We start from the raw sequence: 27627 nt of genomic DNA on the forward strand, positions 1-27627 counted from the left end.
CAGAAGAATCCCAGGTGAAATAATTGCTCCCACAGGAATTCAGATAGATGAGTACTTCTCCAAATGTCATCTTTGCATAAGACGTGATCACAGACAAAACCAGACCAGGTCCCAGATTGTCCCAACTTCTCCACAGCTGTTGCTATTGAAACAGTATGAAGTATTGAGCTCCAGATCACCTCAGAGAGCAGTGGTAGAAATAATTGTTGCTGTTGTTGCTGTTATTTAGTTGATGTTGTGTCTGACTCTTTGCAACCCCATGGACTATAGGCCACCAGTCTTCTCTGTCCGTAGGCTTTCCTAGGCAAGAATGCTGGAGTAGGTTACATTTCCTCCTCCAAGGTAGAAATAATAATGTTCTCTAACTCAGGTTGGAAAGACTGCAGTTTCTTTGATGTGACTCTGTACATCTTCAAACCAAATTACCTACCAAAATCTCCTCTTAGTTTTGTATTTTAAAGTTATCTTTTAATTATGTTTAAAACTGAATTGTAAATAGCTATGGCAAAAATTACATCTCAAAATTCTCATTTTTAACCTTTAAGGTAAAAAATTACCCATAAATGAGAAAAAAAAAATATGAAAGCAACTGTAATGACACATTGTTCCTGTTTTGACTTGCTAGGGTAACATTCCCAGACTGTTACTAGAAATAATGAGGGAATTTCTTCAAAGACAAAACCTAAGTGCTCCTTCTGCCATCCCTAAGTTTTGGTGGCCCATTGTATATGTACATGAATATGTGTGTGTGTGTGTGTGTGTGTGTGTGTGTGTGTGTGTGTGCATGGTGCATGCATGGTAAAAGTTATGAGTGGGCAGCCACAAATCATCTCTGCTCCATAGGTTCTTTCTCTGGTTCAAACTCTTCCTCCTGCCTGCATCCTGCCTCATCCTGTCTGCGACCCTGGTGCAAGATACTTGAAAGAAGATGCTCAGGGTCAGAATGCTGGGTTCTAATTCTGGCTCTACCATATGGGGCTATGACTCTAGGCAATTGTTTTCACTTTTATGTGCCTCTGTTTGCTCATCTGTAAAATAAGAATAAAATAGTATCTATTTCATAATTTGTAAAGATTAAATAAGTAGATATAAAACTCTTAGAACTGTGTTTAGTACTGAATAGATAATCAAAAATCCTATATGTTATTAGTCATACTCCTTAGTTACTAGAAAAGTAGTTTCTTCTTTGTCTGAGTCCAAGACCTATCCCTCAATTTCAAGTTGAAATTGCTCTGCTTATTGGTGAAATCATGACTCTGTAACCCAGAACTTAACAAAAGACTTTCTGGTTTAAGATCTGCTATAAGGATCCACTAGGCCCCAAGAGCACATCCTCTCAGGGATACTGTTAAGATTTTATAACCTGAGCCCTGTTTCATGTAGGCCCCACGTTGCAGATTATCTCCCTTTTTATTAAGAGTTCCATCTTCTCTACTCCTGAACCCTCAAAAGCATCTTCACATCCTCACTCTCCTGAAGGCTCTATCCTCTCCGGGGAAAGGTTCCATCTGCTCCTACAAGAAATGAGCAAGCATTTTGGAAGCCATGTCCACAGTCTATCCTGCCCTGCATGGATTCTTTGGTGCCATCCTGGCATACTCAGAAGGTCCCATCTACATTTCCATCCATAGAGCTTTAGGGAAACTTGAAGGTGGCATATCATGTGCAAGGAGAAACTGTTTAGGAAGCAACAGCAATATCAGTATGCCTGAGGCACAGTTCTTAATAGCTCAGATCAAGGAGCTTAACCTTTACCTGGTTGTCCATAAGTAGGTGGTGAAAGATTTTAGTCAGGATAGAGTCATCATCAAATCTGCATTTAAGAAATATTACCCTGATTACAGATGGGGAAAGTGAAAGGAGGGAAAGGAACCAAACTGGGGGACAAGTAGATGGCAAATTCCAAAACCACCACTAAGACATGGGAACAAATGACTTCAAGGATGGAGAAGAGGGTCCAGTTTTAAGAACACACTTGTGAGGACTTGAATTTTGAGACCTTGAAGATGGTTAAAGGAAAGAGTATATCTGAGATGATTCTAAAGCTTCTGGCTTGAGCAGCCAGAATAGAGATGTCTAGCCTTTAAATAAAGTAAAGCCTGCGGAAGGAAGACAAAGGACATGAAAACCAGTTCAGCCGGGGACATGTTCCCTGGAATGTTCATTTTAAGTACTCTCAGGCATCTAAGTGATCTTGTCTACTAGGTACTTTGAAGATTAGGTCTGACACTCAAGAGGAAAATCTGGAGATGCAGATTGGTATAATCTACCATCATAGGTAAGTCTGAAGCCCTAGGAGTTATGAGACCAACCAAACACATTAATCAAAAGGAGTATATAACATAAAAAGAAGAGAAAAAAATGGAACCCTAAGGAATATCAGCATTTAAGGAATGTGCAAATGAAGATAGATACTGGGAAGGAAATAAAAATGGTGAGAATCCTTGTGTTGTTCCTGATCTTGGAGGAAATGCTTTCAGCTTTCCATCATCGGGTATGATGCTAGCTGTGGGTTTGTCATATGTGGCCTTTATTATGTTGAAGTATATTCTCTCTATCTATGCTCACTTTCTGGAAAGTTTTTATCATAAAATGAATTTTGAATTTTATCAAAAAGCATTTGCTTTTTCTGCATTTATTGAGATGATCATATGGTTTTTATTTTTCATTTTGTTGATGTGATGTATCCCATTGATTGATTTGTAGATATTGAAAAATCCTTTCATCCTTGGGATAAATCCAACTAGATAATGACATATGGTCTTTTTAATATACTGATGGAGTCAGTGTGCTCATATTTTGTTGAGAATTTTTGCATCTATATTCATCTGTGATATTGACCTGTAGCTTTCTTTTTTGTGTGATATCTTTAAATGGTTTTGTTATCAAGGTGATGGTGGCCTCATAGAATGAGTTGAATATGTTCCTTCCTCTGCAATTTTTTTGGAATAGTTTCAACAGTACAGGTGTTAACTCTTCTCTAAAAGTTTGTTAGAATTCACCTGTGAAGCCACCTGATTTGGACTTTTGTTTCTTGGGAGTTTTTAAATTACTGATTCAGTTTCAGTACTGGTAATTGGTCTGTTCATATTTTCTATTTCTTTCTGGGGAGAGGGTATGGAGAAAAGGGAACCCTACATTGCCGGTCGGAATTTAAATTGGTGCAGCTACTGTGGAAAGTAATACAGAGGCCCCTTTAAAACTAAAAATAGAGGTGAGCTACTATATGAGCCAGCAACTCCATTCCTGTAAATATATCTGGAAAAGACAAAGACTCTAATTTGAAAAGATAAATGTGCCCCAGTGTTCAAGCAGCATTATTAACATAGCCAAGACATGGAAGACACCAAAGCAACCTGAGTGCTCACTGACAAACAATAGGCTTAAGAAGATGCACTATATATATATATATATATATATATATATATATATATATATATATATATTAACATATATGCAATTATACATATATATAATATAATATTGCTCAGCCATAAAAAATAGTGTCATTTGCAGCAACATGTATGGACCTAGAGATTATCATGCTAAATGAAGTAAGTCAGACAGAGAAAGACAAATATACGATATCACTTATATGTTGAATCTAAAAAATGATACAAATGAACTTACATACAAAACAGAAATAGACTAAAACATGGAAAACAAGCATGTAGTTACCAAAGAGGAAAGGAGGAGGAATGAAAGAGGAGTTTGGAAGTAACAGATACCTATTCAGTTCAGTTCAGTTCAGCTCAGTTCAGTCGCTCAGTTGTGTCCAACTCTTTGCGACCCCATGGACTGCAGCACACCAGGCTTCCCTGTCCATCACCAACTCACGGAGTTTACCCAAACTCATGTCCATTGAGTTGGCGATGCCATCCAACCATCCCATCCTCTGTCATCCCCTTCTCCTCCTGTCCTCAATCTTTCCCAGCATCAGGGTCTTTTCAAATGAGTTAGTTCCTCGCATCAGGTGGCCAAAATATTGGAGTTTCAGCTTCAGCATCAGTCCTTCCAATGAACACTCAGGACTGATCTCCTTTAGGATGAACTGGTTGGATCTCCTTGAAGTCCAAGGGACTCTCAAGAGTCTTCTCCAACACCACAGTCAAAAGCATCAATTCTTCAGCACTTAGCTTTCTTTATAGTCCAACTCTCACATCCATACATGACCACTGGAAAAACCATAGCCTTGACTAGATGGACCTTGGTTGGCAAAGTAATGTCTCTGCTTTTGAATATGCTATCTAGGTTGGTCATAACTTCTCTTCCAAGGAGTAAGCGTCTTTTAATTTCATGGCTGCAATCACCATCTGCAGTGATTTTGGAGTCCAAAAAATAAAGTCTGTCACTTTTTCCACTGTTTCCCCATCTATTTCCCATGAAGTGATGGGACTGGATGCCATGATCTTAGTTTTCTGAATGCTGAGCTTTAAGCTAACTTTTTCACTCTCCTCTTTCACTTTCATCAAGAGGCTGTTTAGTTCTTCTTCAATTTCTTCCATAAGGGTGGTATCATCTGCGTATCTGAGGTTATTGATATTTCTCCCAGCAATCTTGATTCCAGCTTATGCTTCATCCAGCCCAGCGTTTTCTCATGATGTACTCTGCATGTAAGTTAAATAACCAGGGTGACAAAATACAGGCTTGACGTACTCCTTTCCCAATTGGAACCAGTCTGTTTTTCCATGTCCAGTTCTAACTGTTGCTTCCTGACCTGCATACAGATTTCTCAAGAGGCAGGTCAAGTGGTCTGGTACTCCCATCTCATTCAGAATTTTTCACAGTTTATTGTAATCCACACAGTCAAAGGCTTTGGCATAGTCAACAAAGCAGAAATAGATATTTTTTTGGAATTCTCTTGCTTTTCCAATGATCCAGCAGATGTTGGCAATTTGATCTCTGGTTCTTCTGCCTTTTCTGAAACCAGTTTGAACATCTGGAAGTTCATGATTCACGTATTGCTGAAGCCTGGCTTGGAGAATTTTGAGCATTACTTTACTAGTGTGTGAGATGAGTACAATTGTGTGGTAGTTTGAGCATTCTTTGGCATTGCCTTTCTTTGAGATTGAAATGAACACTGACCTTTTCCAGTTCTGTGGCCACTGCTGAGTTTTCCAAATTTGCTAACATATTGAGTGCAGCACTTTCATAGCATCATCTTTTTGGATTTGAAATAGGTCAACTGGAATTTTATACCTCCACTAGCTTTGTTCATAGTGATGCTTCCTAAGGCCCACTTGACTTTGCATTCCAGGAGTCTGGCATATAAAATAGACAACCAAAAAGGACCTACTGTATAGCACAGGGAACTATATTCAGTATCTTATAACAATCTATAATAGAAAAGAATCTTAAAAAGAGTATGGCAAGAGTAACATGGAAACTTACATTACCATATGTAAAATAGATATCCAATGGGAACTTGTTGTATGGCTCAGGAAATTCAAACCGGGTCTCTGTATCAACCTAGAGGGGTGGAATGGGGTGGGAGATGGGCGGGAGGTCAAAAGGGCGGGAATATATGTATACCTATGTTGCAGTTTGACAGAAAACAACAAAATTCTGTAAAGCATTATCCTGCAATTAAAAATAAATAAAATTTTTAAAAAAGAATACACATGTACGTGATTGAATCACTGCTGTGCACCTAAAATGAACATGACATTGTCAATCAACTATATTTCAATAAAAATTGGAAAAAATAAATAACCAAGGGAAAGTAGTGTCTCAACAGTCAAGAGAAGACCAACTTCAGTAAGGATGTGGTCAGAAGTATAAAATGTCACCAGTCAAATAAAACAAGATTAGATTAAGTAGAACAAGGGTTATAAAAGATGGCATTGAATTTGAAAATTAGGTGAGGAAAATTAGAAACCTCAGGTTTCACAGCTTAGTGATCCTCCTCAAAGTAGAGGACAGCAGTGTGGTTCAGATTCTCAAACCACTGAGTTAATTTCAACATTAGTTTGTTACTGAAGATATTTGATAACTGGAGACTTCAGACCATGCGTATGTACATATGTGGAGAGAATGTCACGGTGACGGGTGCACATCCAGTGTGATGCCAGGCTGGTCTCTTCCCAGGAGTCTAGTGAGCTCAGAGCAGAGTCAATGACTAAATGCCTTGGTGTTGACCTTTGGTCCTCAGAATCCAAAATTGTAAATAATGAGGAATAATGGCTACCTCTTAAAAAATAAAAATTCTGGGTGCCATACCAGCTGGACAAGGAACTCACTCAGAGTAGAAAAAGTAGAGTGCCACAGCAAGAAAAGTGTATATGTTTAATATGAGAGAGAGTTACATGTATAAAAGTGAGAACTGGAGCTGGAATACATCAAGAACAAGTCGAATAAAAGCACTCAACAAATTAGGAAATAATAAGGAATTGATGTGCATGGCACCAGTAAGAGTGCCCTTAACGTCAAAGAGCAGAAGACTTGGTCTCCAATCTTGGCAGTGACTGAAGGAGGCAATATCCAGAACACCACCAAAATCAGTGAGAACTGAAGTCACCGAAGAGGGCCAGTGTTAACCGTGGTACTAAAAAGTCAGTCACAATTTGATACTCTACAAACGCAGAATACCTCTGATTATCTCTCATAAACCTATTCGATATCCTATATGGATGGTGAAACAAGAAGCAAGTGATTTCTCTGGCAAGGACTATGGTTCAGATAGGGCTTCCTTGGTGGCTCACACGGATGGTAAAGAATCTGCCTGCAATGCAGGAGACCTGGGTTTGAGCCCAGGGTTGGGAAGATGCCCTAAAGAAGGAAATGGCAACCCACTCCAGCATTCTTGCCTGGAGAATTCTGAGGACAGAGGAGCCTGGTGGGCTACAGTCCATGGGGTCACATAGAGTTGGCCAGATATACTAGAAATATAGCTGTTTTATTAAGTCTGCTGCTGTCCAGGCAAATGTGTGTCACCTGTAAAAATATATATTCATCCATTAGACAAAATTGAGCTCTACATGGAGCCGAACACTGTGGGTCAGTGTGTAGGTTCTTCTGTGAAGGCACAAAATGCCTGCATTACCTACTTTAGCATCCCAAGGACATCACCCCATACACGATCCCTGAACTCAAGAAGCTAAAGATTAGCTCAGAAGGAAAGTGTGTATGAATACAAAGAAAGAGGTAGATGGAAGTGCAATTAGGGACTGGAATTTTAGTTTGAGAGATAAAGAATTAGACAATGAAAACAGGGAGACTTTATGTAGTGCCTGGCACATTGTAAACAGGCAGTAAATGATTGCTGTTATACAGTGTGCTCATTTTGGGCAACTCCTCCAATAATAGACTGTCTTGGGGGAAATCCTAAAGCTTTCAGAGAGCTCTGTAATCAGCCACACATCTGGCTTCAGATACAGTTTCAACCTTTTTAATAGAACATCATGCAGTCTCTTCAGGCCAGCACAGTGTTTTCAAGACAGATGGTTTCGATCAGTTATTTTATTATTCAAAAGTCTGCCCCTCAACAGGAACCCATAGAAGTTTAAACTGAAGAAGAGTAGTCATTCTCAGCCAGAGTCATCCCCATCTTGAAAAATACCTCTTCTCATGTTTTGGTTACACTTTCCTTTGATGGACAAACAGCTCCAGCTGTTTCAACCCTTGAAATTGCCTCAAGCCTTCCCCGGGCAAGCTGTCCTTCCCACTCTCCCTACAGAGCACGGCAATCTGCATTCAGCCCCTGAAGGGTAGAGAGGGCCTCTGTTTTCCCTCGGATCTTATACTAATTATTTTCAGTAAATATAAATATTCTGCAGATCTGTGGATTTAATTCACCCAGCAAAAGGAAATACTCAATATCTGAGTACTGAGTATAGTTTTTATAAAACAGAAAATCTAACATAGTTGAATATACAAATATTTTTGGATGAACAGAAGAAAGTTTATTGATAGAGCTGGAACGCTTTCCAAATTCATACTGACAACATTCCATAGTATCACCAAAACACTATTATTAATTTCTTTTGATTTGTTTTCATATACAGTGTTTTGATTTGGTTTAGGTTGGTTTTTAAGGAATAGTTTCAGTTTATGTAACCTTCGCTTATTCAAGATCACAGCCAGTTTATAATCCAACAACCAGATGGTAATTGACTCCTTGGTGAAGGACAGTCTGTTTGGAATATTGTCATAAAGACAGATCCAGTGTCACAAACACCAAGACAAAATTCCCTCCAAATGAAAGGCCACTTGCTGCATTTCTCATCTATCAGATGTGGTAGCTTCCATGTTGTAGTTATATCATTATATCTTCTTTTTCACTTATTTGTTACTTAAGATTAAAAGATTCAAGATTGAAAAATCTACCATCAACTATCCTTGAACCTGAGACACAGACCTTGGTTCTCATTATTCCAGTGGAACTGTATAAGCTGTCTTAGAAGATGCCCAATTCCATATATTAACCATGTCAGTGACAACATTGAAGAAAAATTCATTTTTCTTGCCAACAGTAATCCTACTGGGAATAGCTTTCTGGCTTAGGTAAAAATAATAGCTAATTTCATCAATCATTACACCTCCCATTCAGATTTTATACACATACAATCTCTACAAAGGGAAAGAACTTGAGGGGAAGGCGCTTGGCTATCTTCAAAGTTTGTGTCCTGGGCACCTGGGTTCCTCCCTTCCAATAACATTTGCATCCTCTTGACTTCAGCCGGCTGCTCTCATGGCCATCCCTGGAGAATGTCTGCTCAGTCTACAAAATGTATAACTCTATTTTTTTAAATATAATCACCTCTTTCCTCCCATCATCCTCTTCTAACAAAGCCTGTTCTTCATCTTCATGAGGATCTCTCAGTCAGAAGAACTATTAACCTGCAGTCCTTGACCCCCTAAATGAATTTCAGGGGGTCTTTCAATTCCACGCAGATTCTTCTCCTGAGCTGCAGTTCCCTGCTAGAGAAAATACACATCCATGCAAATTAGAGCCACCACAATGCACGGGTAACTCACAGTGATGACCAGCAGCCCTCTCGTTCCTGCTGGGTCAGTTTGCTGTGCCTCACTCCACCTAACAGATGTGCCAGCCTCACCACCTCGCTGCCGCCACCAAATCGCCAGTCTCCTCTTTCTTTCCCATGACCTAGTTGCTGCCACTTCACCCCATCCTTACACTTGTGTATTACATGCCCAACTTGCCTTCCTCAACTCCTGTCCCAGAGGAGGAAGCAGTAAACTTCTCTAAATAAGAAGAGAAGAAAGACCGCTGCTGGTGGTGGTGGTCATCTCCAAGACATCATGTTCATGATAATAGCTGTGGTTACCCCATAGAGTAGGATGGACCCCCACCCCAAATTTTGTTCAAATGTTGAGACTGAAGCTGCCACACATGCACCAAAATGGTATGAAAGGTTTGATGTCTCGCTTTCTGGGCCGAGTAGCGGAGGGCTCTCAGAAGTTCCCAAAATGGCTTGAAAGAGCAGGGAGAGGAGGCTGTCATCACTGTCACATGATTAGAGGCTGGGCTGGATATGAGGGCTCCCCTGCATGGGCTTGGACCTCCCACAGGTCCAAGGAGGGAGCTCCCCAAGTTTCTTGCACAGATGTGGGGCAGAATGAGAATGGGAAGTAGTGGAGCTGAAAAGCTGTCAGTGAACAACAAAAGTGAAGTCAAACTTTTCCTTACGCTCTCCAAGAAGAACTGGATTTGAATCCTGGGTCTATTACTTACTAGTTGGATGACCCTAAAAAAGTGATTTAACCATTCTAAACAAATCTCCACACCAATTATAGGAGGCAATAACAGAAAGAAAGAAAAAGGAGAGAGAGACAGGAAGGAAGGAAGGAACTTCCCACTGTGTTGTAAGAATTAAGTGAGATAAGTATGCTTGTGTGTTTGCATATCCACTCAGTCATGACTGACTCTTTGTGATCCCTGTGGACTGTAGCCTACCAGGCTTCTCTGTCCATGGAACTCTCCAGGTGAGAAAACTGGAGTGGGTTATCATGCCCTCTTCTGAGGGATCTTCCCCATCCAAGGATAGAACCCGTGCCTCCTGCATCTCTTGCTTTGCAGGCTGATTCTTTACCCACTGAGCCACCTGAAAAGCCCCTTTAGAAGCTTATCCTCTCCAAAGCTAGCCTTTTGCCACGTGCCTGGATTGCTCACGCCTCCTCTACGGTTACACTCTGTCACTTATCATCTCTTTCTCCTGGATCTTCAATTTCTTCCTCTCCACTGGACCCTTGCAGAGCGCCCACAAGCCCACAGGCACTTCTTTCAATAAGTTTCAAGAACAGACTCCTAACTACCCCTCATGTACCCATGCCAATGATTACATTCTTTTTGGTGCTCCAGAAATGTGAGTGTTGCCCTTAGCATCTCCTTTCTATACTCCAAACATGCAATCAGCCACCTAATTTTGTGAATTCCAGCTCAGAAATTTCTCCCAACTCATTTATCTCTAACTCTGCTACCAGTGCTTTGTCTAATATCTCTTTATTTCTCATGGACTGATTGGTCTCTGACATAAGAGTTCCAAGACCCCAATTTAACTTCTGTAACTACTCTGTTAAAAATATCTATTTTTTTTTCAGTTATATGAGAAACTGCTTACTTTATAGTAAAGAGTAGGGGAAAACCCTTATAAATAGGAGAAGACTGGAAAGAAGTAAAATAAAATGTTATCAGCGATTCTCTTTGGTGGTAAGGTGATATTTTTTTCTTTGTATTTTGGTATATTTTCCAAATCTCTTATAATGTGCATATATTACTTTCATCAATGTTATTTGAAATGACAAATTTCACTGACATTCTCATGATTATTTTTAAAAATCCAAACTCCCAAGCCATACATGCAAGGCTCTTCACAGGCTCTTCATAGCCCCAGTGATTCTTGCCTTCTGATATTTACCTCCTTGTATTGTCCCCTCCGTACTGTGTATAGTTGACCTGTGAACCATTAAGATGTTGTAGAAATGATGACATGTGACTTTGGAGGCCAGGTCATGGAAGACACTCTGGCCTCTACATTATACTCTAGGCAGTCACTTGCTCTGGGGGAAGCCAGCTGGCATGCCGTGATGACACCCTCTGAAATGGTCCATGAGATGAGAAACTGAAGCCTTCTACCAAAATCCAACACTACCTTCCCAGGTTTGAGTGAGCCACCTTACAAGCATTCTTTAGCCTTATTCATGCTTTCAGGTGAGTACAGCTCAAGCTGACCTCTTGACTGCAACTTTGTGAGAGACCCTGAAATAGGACCACAAAGCTAAGCTGCTCCTCGATTCTTGACCCACAGAAACTGAAATAAATCACTGCTTTTAAGCCACTAAGTTTTTATGTAGGTTTTAACACACCAATAGATATCTAATATGGTCCCCAAAACATCTTCCTTTTTTCATTGAAGTATAGTTAACTTACAATGTTGTATTAATTTCAGGTATACAGCAAAGTGATTCAGATAGACAAAAATATCTATTTTTCTCACAGTCTTTTCCCTTATAGGTTAGCACAAAATATTGAATACAGTTTCCTGTGCTATACAGTACAAACTTGTTGGTTCTCTATTTTATATACAATAGATTTCTAACTTTATCTTCCCAAACTCCCCCTTGTGCTTTATACTCCTACATATTGAACTTGAAAGAAATTCCTAGATACTTTCAGGAATTCATTTCTTTATTTCTGTTAATTCTGCTACTTAACCCTCCCTCTTTATAGTCCTTCAAAATGTAGCTCAAAACTCACCTCCTCAGTGAACAGGAAATAGTTTCTCCTTCCTCTGCATGATCCTGCCCCTCTTTTCCTAGCTCTATGATAGCATTTTTTTTTCAGTTTTAAAATTTTTACTTATTTTTTAATTGAAGGATAATTGTTTTAAAGAATTTTGTTGTTTTCTATCAAACCTCAACATGAAATCAGCCATAGGTATACATATGTCCCCTTCCTCTTAAACTTCCCTCCCATATCCCTCCCCATCCCACCCCTCTAGGTTGATGCAGAGCCCAGTTTGAATTTCCTGAGACATGCAGCAAATTTCCATTGACCATCTAATTTACAAGTGGTAATATAAGTTTCCATGATACTCTCTCCAAACATGTCACCCTCTCCTCCACTCTCCCCATGCCCGTAAGTCTGTTCTCTATGTCTGTTTCTCCATTGCTGCCCTGCAAATACATTTTTTAGTACCATCTTTCTGGATTCCATATATATGCATTAGTATACGATATTTATATTTCTCTTTCTGACTTACTTCAATCTGTATAATAGGCTCTAGGTTCATCTGCCTCATTCAAACTGAACTCAAATGTGTTCCATTTTATGGCTGAGTAATATTCCATTGTGTATATGTACCACACTTCTTTATCCATTCATATGTATATGGACATCTAGGTTACTTCCATGTTCTAACTATTGTAAAGAGTGCTACAGTGAACATTAGGGTACATATGTCTTTTTCAAGTTTGATTTCCTCAGGTTATATGCCTAAGAGTGGGATTGCTGGGTCATATGGTGGTTTTATTCCTAGTTTTTTAAGGAATTTCCATGCCATTTTCCAAAGTGGCTGTACCAATTCACATCCCCACCAACAGTGCAAGAAGGTTCCCTTTTCTCCACACCCTCTCCAGCATTTATTATTTGTAGACTTTTGATGATGACCATTCTGACTGGTGTGAGGTGATATCTCATTGTAGTTTTATTTGCATTTCTCTAATAATGAGCAATGTTGAACATCTTTTCATGTGTTTGTTAGCCATCTGTATGTCTTTTTTTTATTCCTTCTTTTTATTTATTTATTTATTTACTTTACAGTATTGTATTGGTTTTGCCATACATTGACATGAATCCACCATGGATGTACATGTGTTCCCCATCCTGAACCCCCCTCCCACCTCCCTCCCCATCCCGTCCCTCTGGGTCGTCCCAGTGCACCAGCCACGAGCACCCTGTATCATGCATCGAACCTGGACTGGTGATTCATTTCACATGTGATAATTTACATGTTTCAATGCCATTTTCCCATATCATCCTGCCCTCACCCTCTCCCACAGAGTCCAAAAGACTGTTCTATACATCTGTGTCTCTTTTGCTGTCTCGCATGTAGGGTTATCATTACGATCTTTCTAAATTCCATATATATGTTTTAGAATACTGTATTGGTGTTTTTCTTTCTGGCTACTTCACTCTGTATAATAGGCTCCAGTTTCATCCACCTCATTAAAACTGATTCAAATATATTCTTTTTAATGGCTGAGTAATACTCCATTGTGTATATGTACCACAGCTTTCTTATCCATTTGTCTGCTGATGGACATCTAGGTTGCTTCCATGTCCCGGCTATTATAAATAGTGCTGCGATGAACACTGGGGTACACATGTCTCTTTCAATTCTGTTCTCCTCAGTGTGTATGCCAGGCAGTGGGATTCCTGGGTCATATGGCAGTTCTAGTTCCAGTTTTTTTAAGGAATCTCCACACTGTTCTCCATAGTGGCTGTACTAGTTTGCATTTCCACCAACAATGTAAGAGGATTCCCTTTTCTCCACACCCTCTCCAGCATTTATTGCTTGTAGACTTTTAGATAGCAGCCATTCTGACTGACGCATGAAATGATACCTCATTGTGGTTTTGATTTGCATTTCTCTGATATTGAGTGATGTTGAGCATCTTTTCATGTGTTTGTTAGCCATCTGTATGTCTTCTTTGGAGAAATGTCTATTTAGTTCTTTGGCCCACTTTTTGATTGGGTTTGTCAATTTTATCTTCTCAAAGAACCAGTTTTTACTTTTATTAATCTTAACTCTTGTTATTTCATTTATTTCTGCTCAGATCTTTACGATTTCTTTCCTTCTGCTAATTTTGGAGGTTTTAAGTTCTTCTTTTTCCAGTTGTTTTAGGTGTAAAGTTAGATTGTTTATTTGATGTTTTTCTTGTTTCTTGAGGTAGGACTGTATTGCTTTAAACTTCCCTCTTAGAACTGCTTTTGCTGTGTCCCATAGGTTTTGAGTTATCGTGTTTTCATTGTCATTTGTTTCCAGGAATTTTTTTACTTTCTTTTTGATTTCTTCAGTAATCTGTTCATTATTTAGAAACCTATTGTTTAATCTCCATGTGTTTGTGTGTTTTGCAGGGTTTTTTCTTGTAATTGATATCCAGTCCCATAGTACTGTCATCAGAAAATATGTTTGATAAGATTTCAATTTTCTTAAATTTACTGAGGTTTGATTTGTGATCCACGATGTGGTCTATCCTGGAGAATGTTCCATGTGCACTTGAGAAGAAGGTGTATTCTTCTGCATTTGGATGGAATGTCCTGAAGATATCAATGAGATTCATCTTGCCTAATGTATCATTTAAGACTTGTGTTTCCTTATTAATTTTCTGTTTTGATCATCTGTCCATTGATGTAAGAGGGGGTGTTAAAGTCTCCTACTATTATTGTGTTACTGTCAATTTCTCCTTTTATGTCTGTTAGTGTTTCTCTTAAGTATTGAGGTGCTCCTATGTCGGGTGCATAGATATTTACAATTGTTATGTCTTCCTCTTGGATTGATCACTGGTCATTATGTAGTGTCCTTCCTTATCTCTTGTAATCTTTATTTTAAGGTCTATTTTGTCTGATATGAGGATTGCTACTCCAGCTTTCTTTTGCTTTCCATTTTCATGGAATATATTTTTTCATCCTCTCACTTTCAGTCTACATGTGTCTTTAGGTCTGAAGTGGGTTTCTTGTAGACAGCACATATATAAGTCTTGTTTATGTATCCATTCAGCCAGTCTGTGTCTTTTGGTTGGAGCATTTAATCCATTTACATTTAAAGTAATTATTAATATATATGTTCCTATTGCCATTTTCTTAATTGTTTGGAGTTGATTTTGTAGGTCTTTTTTCTTCTCTTGTATTTCTTGACTATATAAGTTCATTTAACATTTGTTGTAAAGCTGGTTTGGTGGTACTGAATTCTCTTAACTTGTCTGAAAAGCTTTTGATGTCTCCATCAATTTTGAATGAGATCCTTGCCAAGTAGAGTAATCTTGGTTGTAGATTTTCAGTACTTTAATTATATACTGCCATTCCCTTTTGGCCTGCAGAGTTTCTGCTGAAAGATCAGCTGTTAAGTGTATGGGTTTCCCTTGTATGTTAGTTGTTGCTTTTCCCTGGCTGCTTTTAACATTATTTCTTTGTGTTTAATCTTTGCTAGTTTGATTAGTGTGTATCTTGGTTTGTTTCTCCTTGGGTTTATCCTGTTTGGGACTATTTGTGCCTCTTAGACTTGATTGACTATTTCCTTTTCCATATACTGGGGAAATGTTCAACTATAATCTCTTCAAAAATTTTCTCATACTCTTTCTTTTTCTCTTCTTCTTCTGGGACCCCTATAATTTGAATGTTAGTGCATTTGATATTGTCCCAGAGGTCTCTGAGACTACCTCAGTTCTTTTCATTCTTTTTACTGTATTCTGTTCTTCAGAAGTTATATCCACCATTTTATGTTCCAGTTCACTGATTCATTCTTATGTCTCAGATATTCTGCTATTTATTTGTTCTAGAGTATTTTTAATTTCAGTAATTGTGTCGTTTGTCTCTGTATGTTTGTTCTTTTATTCTTCTAGGTCTTTGTTAATTGATTCTTGCATTCTCTCCATTTTGTTTTCAAGGTTTTTGATCATCTTTACTATCATTATTCTGAATTCTTTTTCAGGGAGTTTGCCTATTTCCTCCTCATTTATTTGGACCCTTGTGTTTCTAGTTTGTTGCTTCATTTGTACAGTATCTCTCTTCTTATTCATTTTTTAAATCTTATTTTGTTAGAGGTCTCCTTTTTCGTCTTCAAGGTTGAATTCTTACTTCCTTTTTGTTTATGCCCTCCTAAGGTTGGTCCAGTGGTATGTGTAAGCTTCGTATGGGGTGAGATTTGTGCTTAGCTTTTTCCTCCCCTCTGATGGGTAGGGTTGAGTGAAGTTATAACTCTGTCTGCTGATGATTGGGTTCGTATTTTTGTCTTGTTTGTTGTTTGGATGAGGCGTCCTGCACAGAGTGCTGGTGGTAGTTGGGTGATGCCAGGTCTTGTATTCAAGTGGTTTCTTTTGTGGTAGTTCTCACTATTTGATACTCCGTAGGATTAGGAGTTCTCTGATAGGCTAGGGTTTTGGAGTTAGTGCTCCCACTCCAAAGCTCAGGACTTGATCTCTGGCCAGGAATGGAAATTCCACAGGTGGTTTATTACGGCATTAAGTGAAAGCAAAATAAATACCCAAACCAAAAATGAACTCCAGACAAATGGCAGTTACAAAATCAGTCAAATAATAATTAAAATAATGGAATATACCCAAAAGCAAAGTCAAAACAGTCCAACAAAAATAAAGTGCAATAGACTGACCCAGCAAACAAAGGAAACCAAAAATGATATCCACCAGTTAAGAATGAAACTAACTAAAGCACAAACTGGAAAACATAACTAAAGCAAGGTGCCAACTGGGAATAAAATAATGAAAACAAAACTAACAAATATGGTGAGAAAAAGAAAGAAAGAAAGAAAGAAAGAAAAGAAAGAGGACAAATAGAAAGTTAAATAGAGGTATATAAAGGTTTACATATATTGAAGATTAACTGCAGGGTCTTCCTTGTAGCTCAAACGATAAACAAGGGGAAAAGAACAGTAGGAAAGCAAACAAAGGAATAAATGTAGAAAAATAATAATAGGTTTAAAATTTTTTAATTAAAAAAAAAGAGAAGAAAAAAAATAGGAAAACTCCCCAGAAATGCAAAAGGCCTACATAGAGGCAAAAATTTATAACAGCAATGAAAAGAACTCAAAAGCTTAATTAAAGTTCATAGTGCTAATAAAATTAACAACTACAACAGAATGGGGCAAAAGAAAGAAAAGAAAACCCAAAATAAACTGCAGGACAAGTCAAAATATAAGAAAAATAAATGTCTTTCTTGAGTTTCTGCTGTCAGTATCTTTTCCCTCGCTGGGAGTCATAGTCCACCTCACCTCCCTAGGATGCAGCCTAACACTCCTCTGGTCTCTGGACCTGCTGTGGGGACAGCTCAGACTCTAATCTTGTCCTATGCCTGTGTATTCTTGCCTCCAATATCAACAGAAATCAGAAGTAGTGTGTTTTCTTTTATGGGAGCTCTCAATGTTCTTTTTATATTCCATAGACACAGCATCTGCCTAGTGTGCAGGGACACAAACTACCTCAGCTGCAGGAATTATGGCCCTATCACAGTCTATTTTTGAGCCTCTGGTAGCTGGCAATCAGAAGGCCTCTAGCTAGTCTTTCTCTGTAGCTCTGCCAGTTCAGGCACTTAGAGGGCTCTCTTTCTTGGGGTCCTTCTTTTTTTGTTCAACACATCAGGCTCACAGAGGGGACCTCTGGTTGGGGTCCTACTCTGTAGATCAGCACACCAGGCACTTAAAGGGGCACCCTGCGTGAGGTCCTACTCTGTTGTTTCAAGCTTCACGTGCTTGATGGGCCAGCCTCTCTATTTTTCAGCTGCCGATGCTGGTGTGTGGGGAGAGAGAGGCTCCGGGGATGGCTCCACCTCCTATACCTGACCCAGCAGTATTGCCTTGCTTTCATGTCTGCCGGGCTTTCCTCCAGAGGCATTTCTCACCGCAGTCTCCTCCCTCATGTCTCCTCTGGCTGCCTCTCTGCAGTCAGTAGCAGCCCTCACCCAGGGACTGTTCCACAATCCCTATGCTCCAGGTCCAGCTGCTGTGCCAAGGGGACCTGCGTCCCTGTCCAGGGTACGTGTTGCTCCAGTAAGGACTGTCTGATTCTCATTCCATTTAAGCTGCCACAGATCAGCTGCCTCACTCTCAGCCTTAAATGTTTCTCCTCTGACCCAGACAATTGCCCCGATGTGGGGGTTAGATCCCTACTTCAGTTCTCCCACTCACCAAGCGCAGGTCCAGTCCTACTAACAGTGTTCTTCCCCCAAGTTCCTTCATCTTACCGAGTTTTGCATGGTTCTATATGTTCTTTTCTGGTGGTCAGATACTCCTGTCCATTCTCAGCTGGTGTTCTGCATGCACTTCTGTGTCTGAAGGTGGATTCCAGACGTATCTGTGGAGAGAGATGTATTCCACGTTCACCTACTCCTCCGCCATCTGTCCTCCCTGCTCTATGAGAGCATTTATCCTATTCCACCATCATAAATCTATGAGCACGTATTCATCCCCCTCTACACTGTGAATTATTCAAGGAAAGGGTCCAAACTTTCTTCCTCTCTGTGTCCCCAGCACCTAAGAATGCCTGCTATACAGACAATGAAAAATAAATCATTGATGAATGAATAAATATATAGATGCCTGAATAACTCACTGAGTGAAGAATTATAGTATCAATTCTGTCTTAGCCAGAGGAGGAAACTCACACAAAACTCTGCATGTTAACTCAGGCAAGGGGTTAAAAAAATATTTTTGTAAAAAATAAAAATAAATATTTTTGTGAAAGCAATGACCCATAAACCAAGTTAACTATCCATAACCACTAATTTATCAGGGAAATATCACTTGAGTTGTGGGGTTAGTGAAAAAATGTCAAAGACAGAAATAGAATAATTAGGCAAAATCTGTACCAAAGAATTGATGCTTTTGAATTGTGGTGTTGGAGAAGACTCTTGAGAGTCCCTTGGACAACATGGAGATCAAACCAGTCAATCATAAAGGAAATCAATCCTGAATATTCATTGCAAGTGAAGAGGAAAAGTTAAAATTTTACCTCCTTCTACCTCTGTAACTCACTTTGCCCCTAGCAAAGTCTGGATCACGTAGGTCACATAGTCTCAGAAAGTGGGGACTTGCAATACTAGGAACTGGAGTTTATCTCACTCACCTTTGTCCTGCTCTTTGAAATCACCCAGCCCTTACAAACCTGCTTAATCACGCCTGTCCAGGTCAGGCATCCCCCTCCCCATCCTGACCACTGCTCCCATGTGTGCAAAACCTCTTAGTTTAATCCAGCCTATTAACAGCTAGTGTTGCCCACTACAGTCTGCCTATAAACACTCTGTAATCCCTTTGTTCGGGGCTCAGAGCTTGGAGTGTTAACTCCTCTGGGCCCACCGGCGTAATGAACCTGAGTTCTCCAACTCTCCCAGTGTGGTGCTTGGCTTCTTGAGTGCTGGTTTCTGCAACATTTCTGGAGGCCCCAGCGAGATTCCAACCATGCTGCCCCCTTGAGCCTCCAGACTGGTGGCTCAGCCGGGTCAGAGTGGAGGAGCCCCGAGATGAACGAGGAGGCGCACCACCTGATGGTATTCTCGGTTCTCTTTCCGACTGGTGTTCTGACTCTCCAGACAGCTGAGCCCCAGCTGACTCATTGGAGGGACAGACCAACTCACCAGGAACTGCCACAGGATAAGGTAAGGCCCCGGGGCCGGTCCCTAGGCAGGAACCTATTCCAATGGGTAGAAGAGGAGATTGATCACCTCCTTGGCTCCCAGGAAGGGAGCATCAGAGAGGGAGACCTGGGGACTTGGGAAAGGGAGGTATTGTGATAACCTCTGAGTGACTGTGTATGCATGACTGCTGACTGAAGGAAGTGAAAGTGAACTCTACAGTCCTCGGACTAGAAGCCTGAGAGGGTCCAAAACCTGCAGTTCCGTGACAACCGCATAAGGCTGAAAGGCGGTGCCAGTCTCTGGGGAATTTGATCCCTCCCTGTGAGGCTAGTCCAGGTCGGGGGTTTATACCAACCTGCCAATGCTAAAAGGCATCTTAAATCTCTCTTGGAGACTGGCCAGGCGGATGAAAAATGAATGTTAATGAGTGTGCGGCCTGATTCACTTGCGCTTCAGGCTCAGTTGAGTGCCTTCATGGCCTTTGTGGCTATGGAGTCCAAGAGGGCCCTAACTTGCAGTTCCATGCTGACCTCATACTGCTCAAGGCGGTGTCTGCCTCTGGGGGACCCAGTCGCTCCCTGCGAGACAGATCCGGATCAGGGGTTTATACTGATCCGCCAATTCTAAGAGGCACCTAAGTTCCCTCTGGGGATGTGGCCAAGCAGCCACCTGAATGGTCTCCTCTTTTGAGGGGACACCCACCCTTGTTTGTCTTTGTGTCACCGACTCAGGGTGGGATACACAGGGAGGGAGAAATTATTGGGTTATCGGTTTTCTGTCAACTGACTCCTTGAGCTGACATCTCAGAGATTAGGTTTTCCTCAAGACCCTGCCAGGTAGATTACATTTGTCAACATGGGGGAAAGTTGCTCTAAGCCAACAGTTTTAGATTACATGATAAAGAAGTTGAAGAAGGGTTTTGTAGGAGGTTACAGTCAAGATGACCCTCAGGAAGCTTTGTAATTTATGCGCGCTCGATTGGCCATCCTTTGACATTGGATGGCCACCAGAGGGCACGCTCGACCTGCCCGCTGTTCAAGCAGTACACCAGGTCATCACTGGGACTCCAGGACATCCAGATCTGTTTCCATACATAGACTCCTGGCTTCTAATAGCACAGACACTGCCCCCATAGGCAAGATTTTGCATGAATGGGCAGGGACGGAGTAGGGTATCTGTGGCCCAACCACTCAGAAAAAAAGAAAGAAGGAAAAAAAAAAAAAAACTCTATATTCCAGGGAGATCCAGTGGAAGACCCACCACTGCCCCCGCCATACGTTCTCCTGACTCCACAAGCCCAGGCACAACCAGCGCCAGACCATTGCCAGACAGCCCACCTCCCTCCGTGTCCCCCACACCACCTGATGAGCAAGACTCCAGCCCTGAGCCAGTAGGGAGGCGACTCTGCTCAGTTAAACAATCTAACAAGCTGGCTGCGGCCCATCAGATAGCACTGCAAGAAACTCAAGTTCCTCGACAAAGTCCAGCCTGGTCGCTCCATCCTCTATTACCAGCCCTTCAGCACTACTGATCTCCTAAACTAGAAACACCATAACCCACCCTATTCTAGTAAGCCATAGGCTATAACTGACCTCCTAGAGTCCATTTTCTACACCCATCAGCCTACATGGGACAACTGTCGCCAGCTCCTTATGTCTCTCTTCACCACTGAGGAAAGGTGACGCATCTGGACAGAATCCCAAAATGGCTCTGAGGACAAGCTCCCACAGAGGTCTTAGATGCAGAAGGATGGGCACAAGAAGTGATGCTGGAGACGAGACCTAATTGGGATTTCAATACCAGACAAGGACAAGAAATTCTGGGTCGATACCGTGATGCCCTTCTACATGGACTTCAAGCGGGAGCCAAAAAGCCCACCAGTATGTCCAAAATTACAACGATAATCCAAAAAGCGTATGAGACCCTCTGCCCACCAATTTTTATGAAAGACTGTGTGAAGTATTCTGGACATACACCCCGGTTGACCCTGAGAGAGCAGAGAATCAAAGGATGATTAATGCTGCCTTTGTGGTTCAATCCTGTGCAGACACCCAACAAAAGCTCCAAAAGCTAGGAAGTTTCACTAGGATGAATGCCACACAGCTTCTGGAGGTAGCAAATAAAGTCTTTGTGAACCAAGACCGTGAAGCCCAACGAGAAGCAGATTAAAAAATGAAACAGGAAGCAGCCCTGCTAGCAGCAGCATTAAGGAGCTCAGATCCAGTGAAACAGACCGTTCCCTCGTGGAAAGGGGAAACTAAGAAGAGATCATCACTACACTATGACCAGTGCACCCACTGCAAAGAGATTGGTCACTGGAGGAATGAGTGCCCCCATCTCAGATGGACATCTGGAGGGTCAAAGAAGTTCAATCTACCCAACAGAGAAAAATAGCAGCCTGAGCCGGCTATCCAAAACCTTATCAGCCTGGCCGGAACAGAATCAGATTAGAGAAGACCAGGCTTCCCGATACTGGGTCCCTAGGAGCCCACGGTCATGATGAAAGTAGCCAATCAATGACTTTTATGGTGGGTACTAGAGCTGAACACTCCGTGGTAACCACACCTGCAGCTCCCTTCACAGGCTGAACAGCAACTGTTGTTGGGGCCCCAGGGGACATGGCAGCCTGTTCATTCTGCAAGGCCCGTTCATGTCAGCTAGGGGGCCATCTGGTGACTCAAGAATTTCTGTACTTACCAGAATGCCCCATTCCCCTGCTAGCTAGAGACTTATTGACAAAACCTGGGGGCACAAATCACCTTTGCCCCCGGAAAGCCTGCGAGCCTCACTTGTGGAGCCAATTGGCTCTGATGATGGCTGTGACTGTGCCCAGGGAAGATGAATGGTGTCTCTATTCCTCAGGGAGGGAACAAATAAATCCCCCCAGCCTGCTAAAAGAATTCCCTGATGTCTGGGCAGAGGAGAGACCCCCAGGTGTGGCCAAAACCCATGCTTCCATTGCAGTGGACCTGAGGCCAGGAGCCATTCCTGTTAGACAGCAACAATATCCAGCGCAATGGGAGGCACACCTGGGAATTCAGGACCATATCCAGCACCTATGAGATGCAGAGATCCTAATCGAAGGTCAGTCTCCCTGGAACATTCCACTCTTGCCAGTTGAAAAGTCTGGAGGGAACAATTACCACCCTGTCCAGGACCTCAACATTGCAGTGATCACCATCCATCCAGTGGTCCCAAATCCCTACACTCTCCTGAGTCTCTTACCCACTCAGGCAAGCTGGTTCACCTGCCTCAGTTTCAAAGATGCATTTTTCTGCCTCCAGCCATCACCATCCAGCCAGCGCTTGTTTGCCTTTGAAAGGGAAGACCAGACACCAGGAGAAAGACACAACTGACTTGGACTCGATTGCCACAAGGCTTCAAAAACTCATCTACCCTGTTTGGTGAAGCCCTGGCTGTGGACCTTGCTGCCTTTCCCAGAGAAACTTTAAACTGCACCCTATTCCAGTACACGGATGACCTGTTGCTAGCCAGTCCCGCCCATGGGGACAGCTGGAGAGGCACCAAAGCCCTGTTGGCTCTACTCTCCACCACAGGGTACAAGGTGTCTTGTAAAAAGGCTCAGATCTGCAGACAGGAGGTCAAGTACCTGGGGTTTGTTATCTCAAAACGGCATCGGGTGCTCGGGCATGACAGGAAGCAAGCCACTTGTTCAAAACCTCGGCCGAACACCAAGAAAGAAGTCCGTGAGTTCCTCGGGGCTGCCGATTCTGTTGGACCTGGATACCAAGTTTCTCTGAAATTGCTAAGCCTTTGTTTAAAGCCAGAGCAGGGTCTGATAAGGACCCCCAGAGTGGGGACCTGAACGGGAAAAGGCCTTCAAGAAGATAGAGACTCTTGACCAGCGCTCCAGCATTAGGGCTGTCAGATGTAACACGGGACTTCAACCTCTTTGTACATGAGAAAAATCACACTGCACTGGGGGTGCTCACACAAACAACTGGGCCGTGGCAGCACCCAGTCGCATATCTGTCCAAACGACTGGATCCAGTGGCCACGGGATGGCCACCATGCCTCCGGGCCTTAGCTGCCACTGTGGTTTTGGTCAGAGAGGTAGATAAGCTTACTCTAGGACAAAATATAAATGCAAAGGTTCCCCATGCTGTTACTGCCCTGATGAACAGCCAGGGGCATAAGTGGCTGACCAACTCCAGGATGACTCACTATCAAGGACTGCCTTGCAAAAACCCATGGGTCCAACTTGAGACTATGAGGATGCTGAACCCCACCACCTTCTTACCTACTGAAGCGAGAACCCCCGATCATAACTGTGAAGAGGTCATAGATGAAATTTACTCAAGCAGGCCAGACCTGACGGCTATTCCCCGCCAGAATCCAGAACTGGAACTCTTGACTGATGGAAGTAGCTTCATCCAAGATGGACAGCGTAAAGCAGGCTATGCCATAATAACAACAGAGGAAATAGTGAAGGCTGAGGCCTTGCCGCAAGGGTGGTCAGCACAACGGGTTGAGCTGTGGCAGTCGCCCGGTGCTAAGGCACCCCAGAGGGAAACGAATCAACATCTACTAATTCAAGGTATGTCTTTACTACTCTACATGTACATGGAGCCATTTATAAAGAAAGGGGACTATTGACAGCAGGGGGAAAGGAGATTAAAAACAAAAAAGAAATCCTTCAGCTGTTAGAAGCAGTCTGGAAGCGTTCCCAAGTGGCAGTCATCCACTGTAAAGGCCATCAGCAAGGAACTGATCCAATCAGCAAAGGAAATCTATTAGCTGACCAGGTAGCCAAGAAGGCAGCGACACAACCAAGCCCCACAGTGGGCCCCGAGCCAATCTTTAAGGTTGTCTTGGCACCAGAATTGCCTCCATCCCTGAGATACACCAAGAAAGATCAATGGGCTCTAAATGAGGAAGGAATCAAAGAAAAAGAGGGCTGGCGGAAGTTCCCAGACCAAAGACTCTTTGTCCCCAACAATATAGCAATCCAGCTGGTAAAACAACATCATGAGACAACTCATTTAGGAAAAACTGCACTGGAGAGTTTATTGAGCCACTACTATTTCATTCCTAAACTCCCAACCCTGAGTGCCCAGATAGGGCTAGATGTGTGACTTGTGCACAAAACAACGCCAGCCAAGGACCAAGACCCAACCCAGGGGTGCAGACAGTTGGGACACTGCCCTTTGAAGATATAGAAGTAGACTTTACTGAAGTCAAGCCCTGTAGGGGTTATAAGTATTTACTTGCAGTAGTCTGCACCTACTCGGGATGGGCTGAAGCCTACCCGCCGCCCACCCCCCGAGAAGTGGCCAGGGCCTTACTAAGAGACATAATCCAGAGATACGGGCTGCCTCTCTCCAGAGGGTCTGACAATGAGTCAGCTTTTGTGTCTGAGATAATCCAAACTTTATCTAGGACACTGGGAATCAAATGGGAGCTTCACACTGCTTACAGGCCACAGAGCTCAGGGAAAGTTGAATGCATGAATTGGACCCTCAAGACTTCATTAGGTAAACTCTGTCAAAAGACCCAGTTATCTTGGGTTGACATGTTACCCCTAGTCTTACTCTGAGCCCGGTGCACCCCAAGATCCTCAGGCTATTCTCCCTTTGAGATCTTTTATGGGAGAACACCCCCAGTGATAGGAAAACTCAAAGGAAACCCCCAAGCAATAACTGAACTGGAGATGTCCCAGCACCTCCAGGCCCTGAGAAAAGTCTTCCACCATATCACCTGAGAAACCCATTCCTTTGGGCAGCTGGGTTCATCCTGATCAGCCAGGAGATGAGGTTTGGGTTAAGGACTGGAAAAAGGAAGCACTTCAACCAGTTTGGGCAGGTCCTCACACGGTTGTCCTGGCAACCCCTACTGATGTTAAAGTTACAGGAGCCATCCCTTGGATCTGCCACACCAGAGTCAAGAAGGCAGCGGCTTCCTGTGATGAGGACCCCTGGAAAACAGTTTGTGATCCATAAAATCCCCTCCGAAAACAACGACCCTCACCCATGAAGGATGCTGAGCCCTGCTCTAGTTGCTCTGGGAGCTGACTAGTAAATGCACCACAGAAGTTTGAGGATTCTACCACCTTGCTCCAGCCACACTCTGGCAGCTGGCTAGTCACTGCATGGTGGAAGCTTGAGGATCCGGCTATCAAAATATCAATGGATTTTCATTGTCAACCCTGGACTCTACCCCTGATTGGTATTATTGCTGTGCTCTTTGCTATAGGACTAGCTTCAGTCACACCCCAGGACTGGGGTTTGGGTCAAAAGCTGTGATTAGCTGTCTGTTATCTCACTTTAATGGGAAGCCTCATTCTTATTAGAAGCCTTTATGATCAATTATATTAACTAAACTGCCCCACAGTATAACTGACCCCCTTCACGATAGGCTCAGTTGCTATAGCTATGACAACCCAAAGATGGGGAGAAAACCTTTTGCTAGTGTTTAGTTATCTGTTATGTGCAGGCTGCTTCGCAGCCTTCTGGTGTCCCTTGCTGTAACAGATGGTGTCATTCCTTATCCATCACGCACGTGTCAACATTACAGTCAACCCTGGGAAAATCGCTTACTCAGCCATCAGCTAGAACAATGTATAGATAGCCAATCCTATAGACCGATGACCTACTGCCTTCATAACCATGTGACATATATCCAGGGTGCCAAAAATGTTTTCCAGTTATGGCCCCAGCTGCCACTACCTTTCCCCCACCAGAAGATCCAAAACCTGGGCAGTATCCTGACACCATAACATTGCCATCATGCCCCCTGTGCCTCTATCTACCCCCAAATGCCACGCAGATGTTACCACACAGAACAGGTGTCTATCTGTCAAATAAATGGAAAGACCTACTGGACAGGGACAATAATGCAGATAGACAAAATCATGGACCAACTTTGCCCTAAAAAATTAGGCTCTGCCTGTTGGCAGTAAGACCCAGGCTACAGAGTTAACTCCCCTTAGACCCCCATTTGTATCAGGTTCTCAGTGCAACTCTTCACCTTCTTGATCACACCAACCCCCAGCTGGCCAGGGATTACTGGCTTTGCTTATCCTTAGGAGCTCCACAGTACTCAGGTACACCAGTACCATTAAATAATGCAACAACCATGGGAACTCCTACAGAGCCACCCTTACATGGGTCAGTCTTAAGGACAATTGAGTTAACTCAAAAGGCACCAGAATGCTTTACAAATGATGGTTGAACTCAACCTGTGGGCAATCTAGCCAGGGACCTGTGTACTCAAACTACTAAAGGTGAGTGGCCCACTCATCTTCCCACAAACACAATATGGTGCCGCCCCCATCAAGGCCTTTTCTTTGTTTGTGGGACAGATGCTTACTTATGTCTACCAGTCAATTGGATGGGTATCTGCACCTTAGCTTTCCTCACTCCCCAGATGAATATTGTCCCTAACAACCAGACTTTGACCGTAACTCTGGCAGCACATACACGGTCAAAAAAAGCCATCCAGTTTATACCCCTACTAGTTGGTCTAGGAATCATGGCTAAGATAGGTATGCAAATAGGAGAAATTGCTTCATCAGCCACCTTTTACCATACACTACCCAAAGGCTTCACAGACGACGTTGAGAGGGTAATCAAATATTTAGTGGCCCTACAGGACCAACTAGACTTCCTGGCTGAGGTGGTTTTACAGAATAGGAGAGGGCTACACCTACTGACAGCTGAAAAGGGAGGACTCTGCCTCTTCTCGAAGGGAGAATGCTGCTTTTATGTAAACCAGTCAGGAATGGTCAGGAACATGGCCCATCAGCTAAGGGAACAGATCATAAAAAGGAGAGAGGAACTAGCAAATTCCTGGGGTGACTGGAACAATATCCGGAGCTGGGCATCGTGGCTTCTCCCTTTAACAGTTCTTCTCTTCATGTTCTTCGTGGTGCTCTTGTTTGGCCCTTGTATTCTCAATGCAGTTACCTAGTTCATAACCTCTCAGATTGAATCCATAAAGTTACAAATGGTAATAGATCAATATAGCCCCCTAAAAGATGGGGAGCTCTGAATGTCCTGCCAAAACATGGGATGATGCTTTCTACAAGTGATGGAAGCATCAAGAGGCGGGGAATGAAGAGGAAAAGTTAAAATATTACCTCCGTCTGCCTCTGTAACTCACCTTGCCCCTGGCAAAATCTGGATCACGTAAGTCACGTAGTTTCAGAAAGTGGAGACTTGCAATACTAGGAACTGGAGTTTATCTTACGTGTCCTTGTCCTGCTCTTTGCAGTCACCCAGCCCCTGCTTAATCATGCCTGTCCAGGCCAGGCATCCCCCTCCCCATCTTGACCACTGTTCCTG

The sequence above is a fragment of the Capricornis sumatraensis genome, chromosome 16 (genome assembly GCF_032405125.1).
Source record: "Capricornis sumatraensis isolate serow.1 chromosome 16, serow.2, whole genome shotgun sequence".
Classification (NCBI taxonomy): Eukaryota; Metazoa; Chordata; class Mammalia; order Artiodactyla; family Bovidae; genus Capricornis; species Capricornis sumatraensis.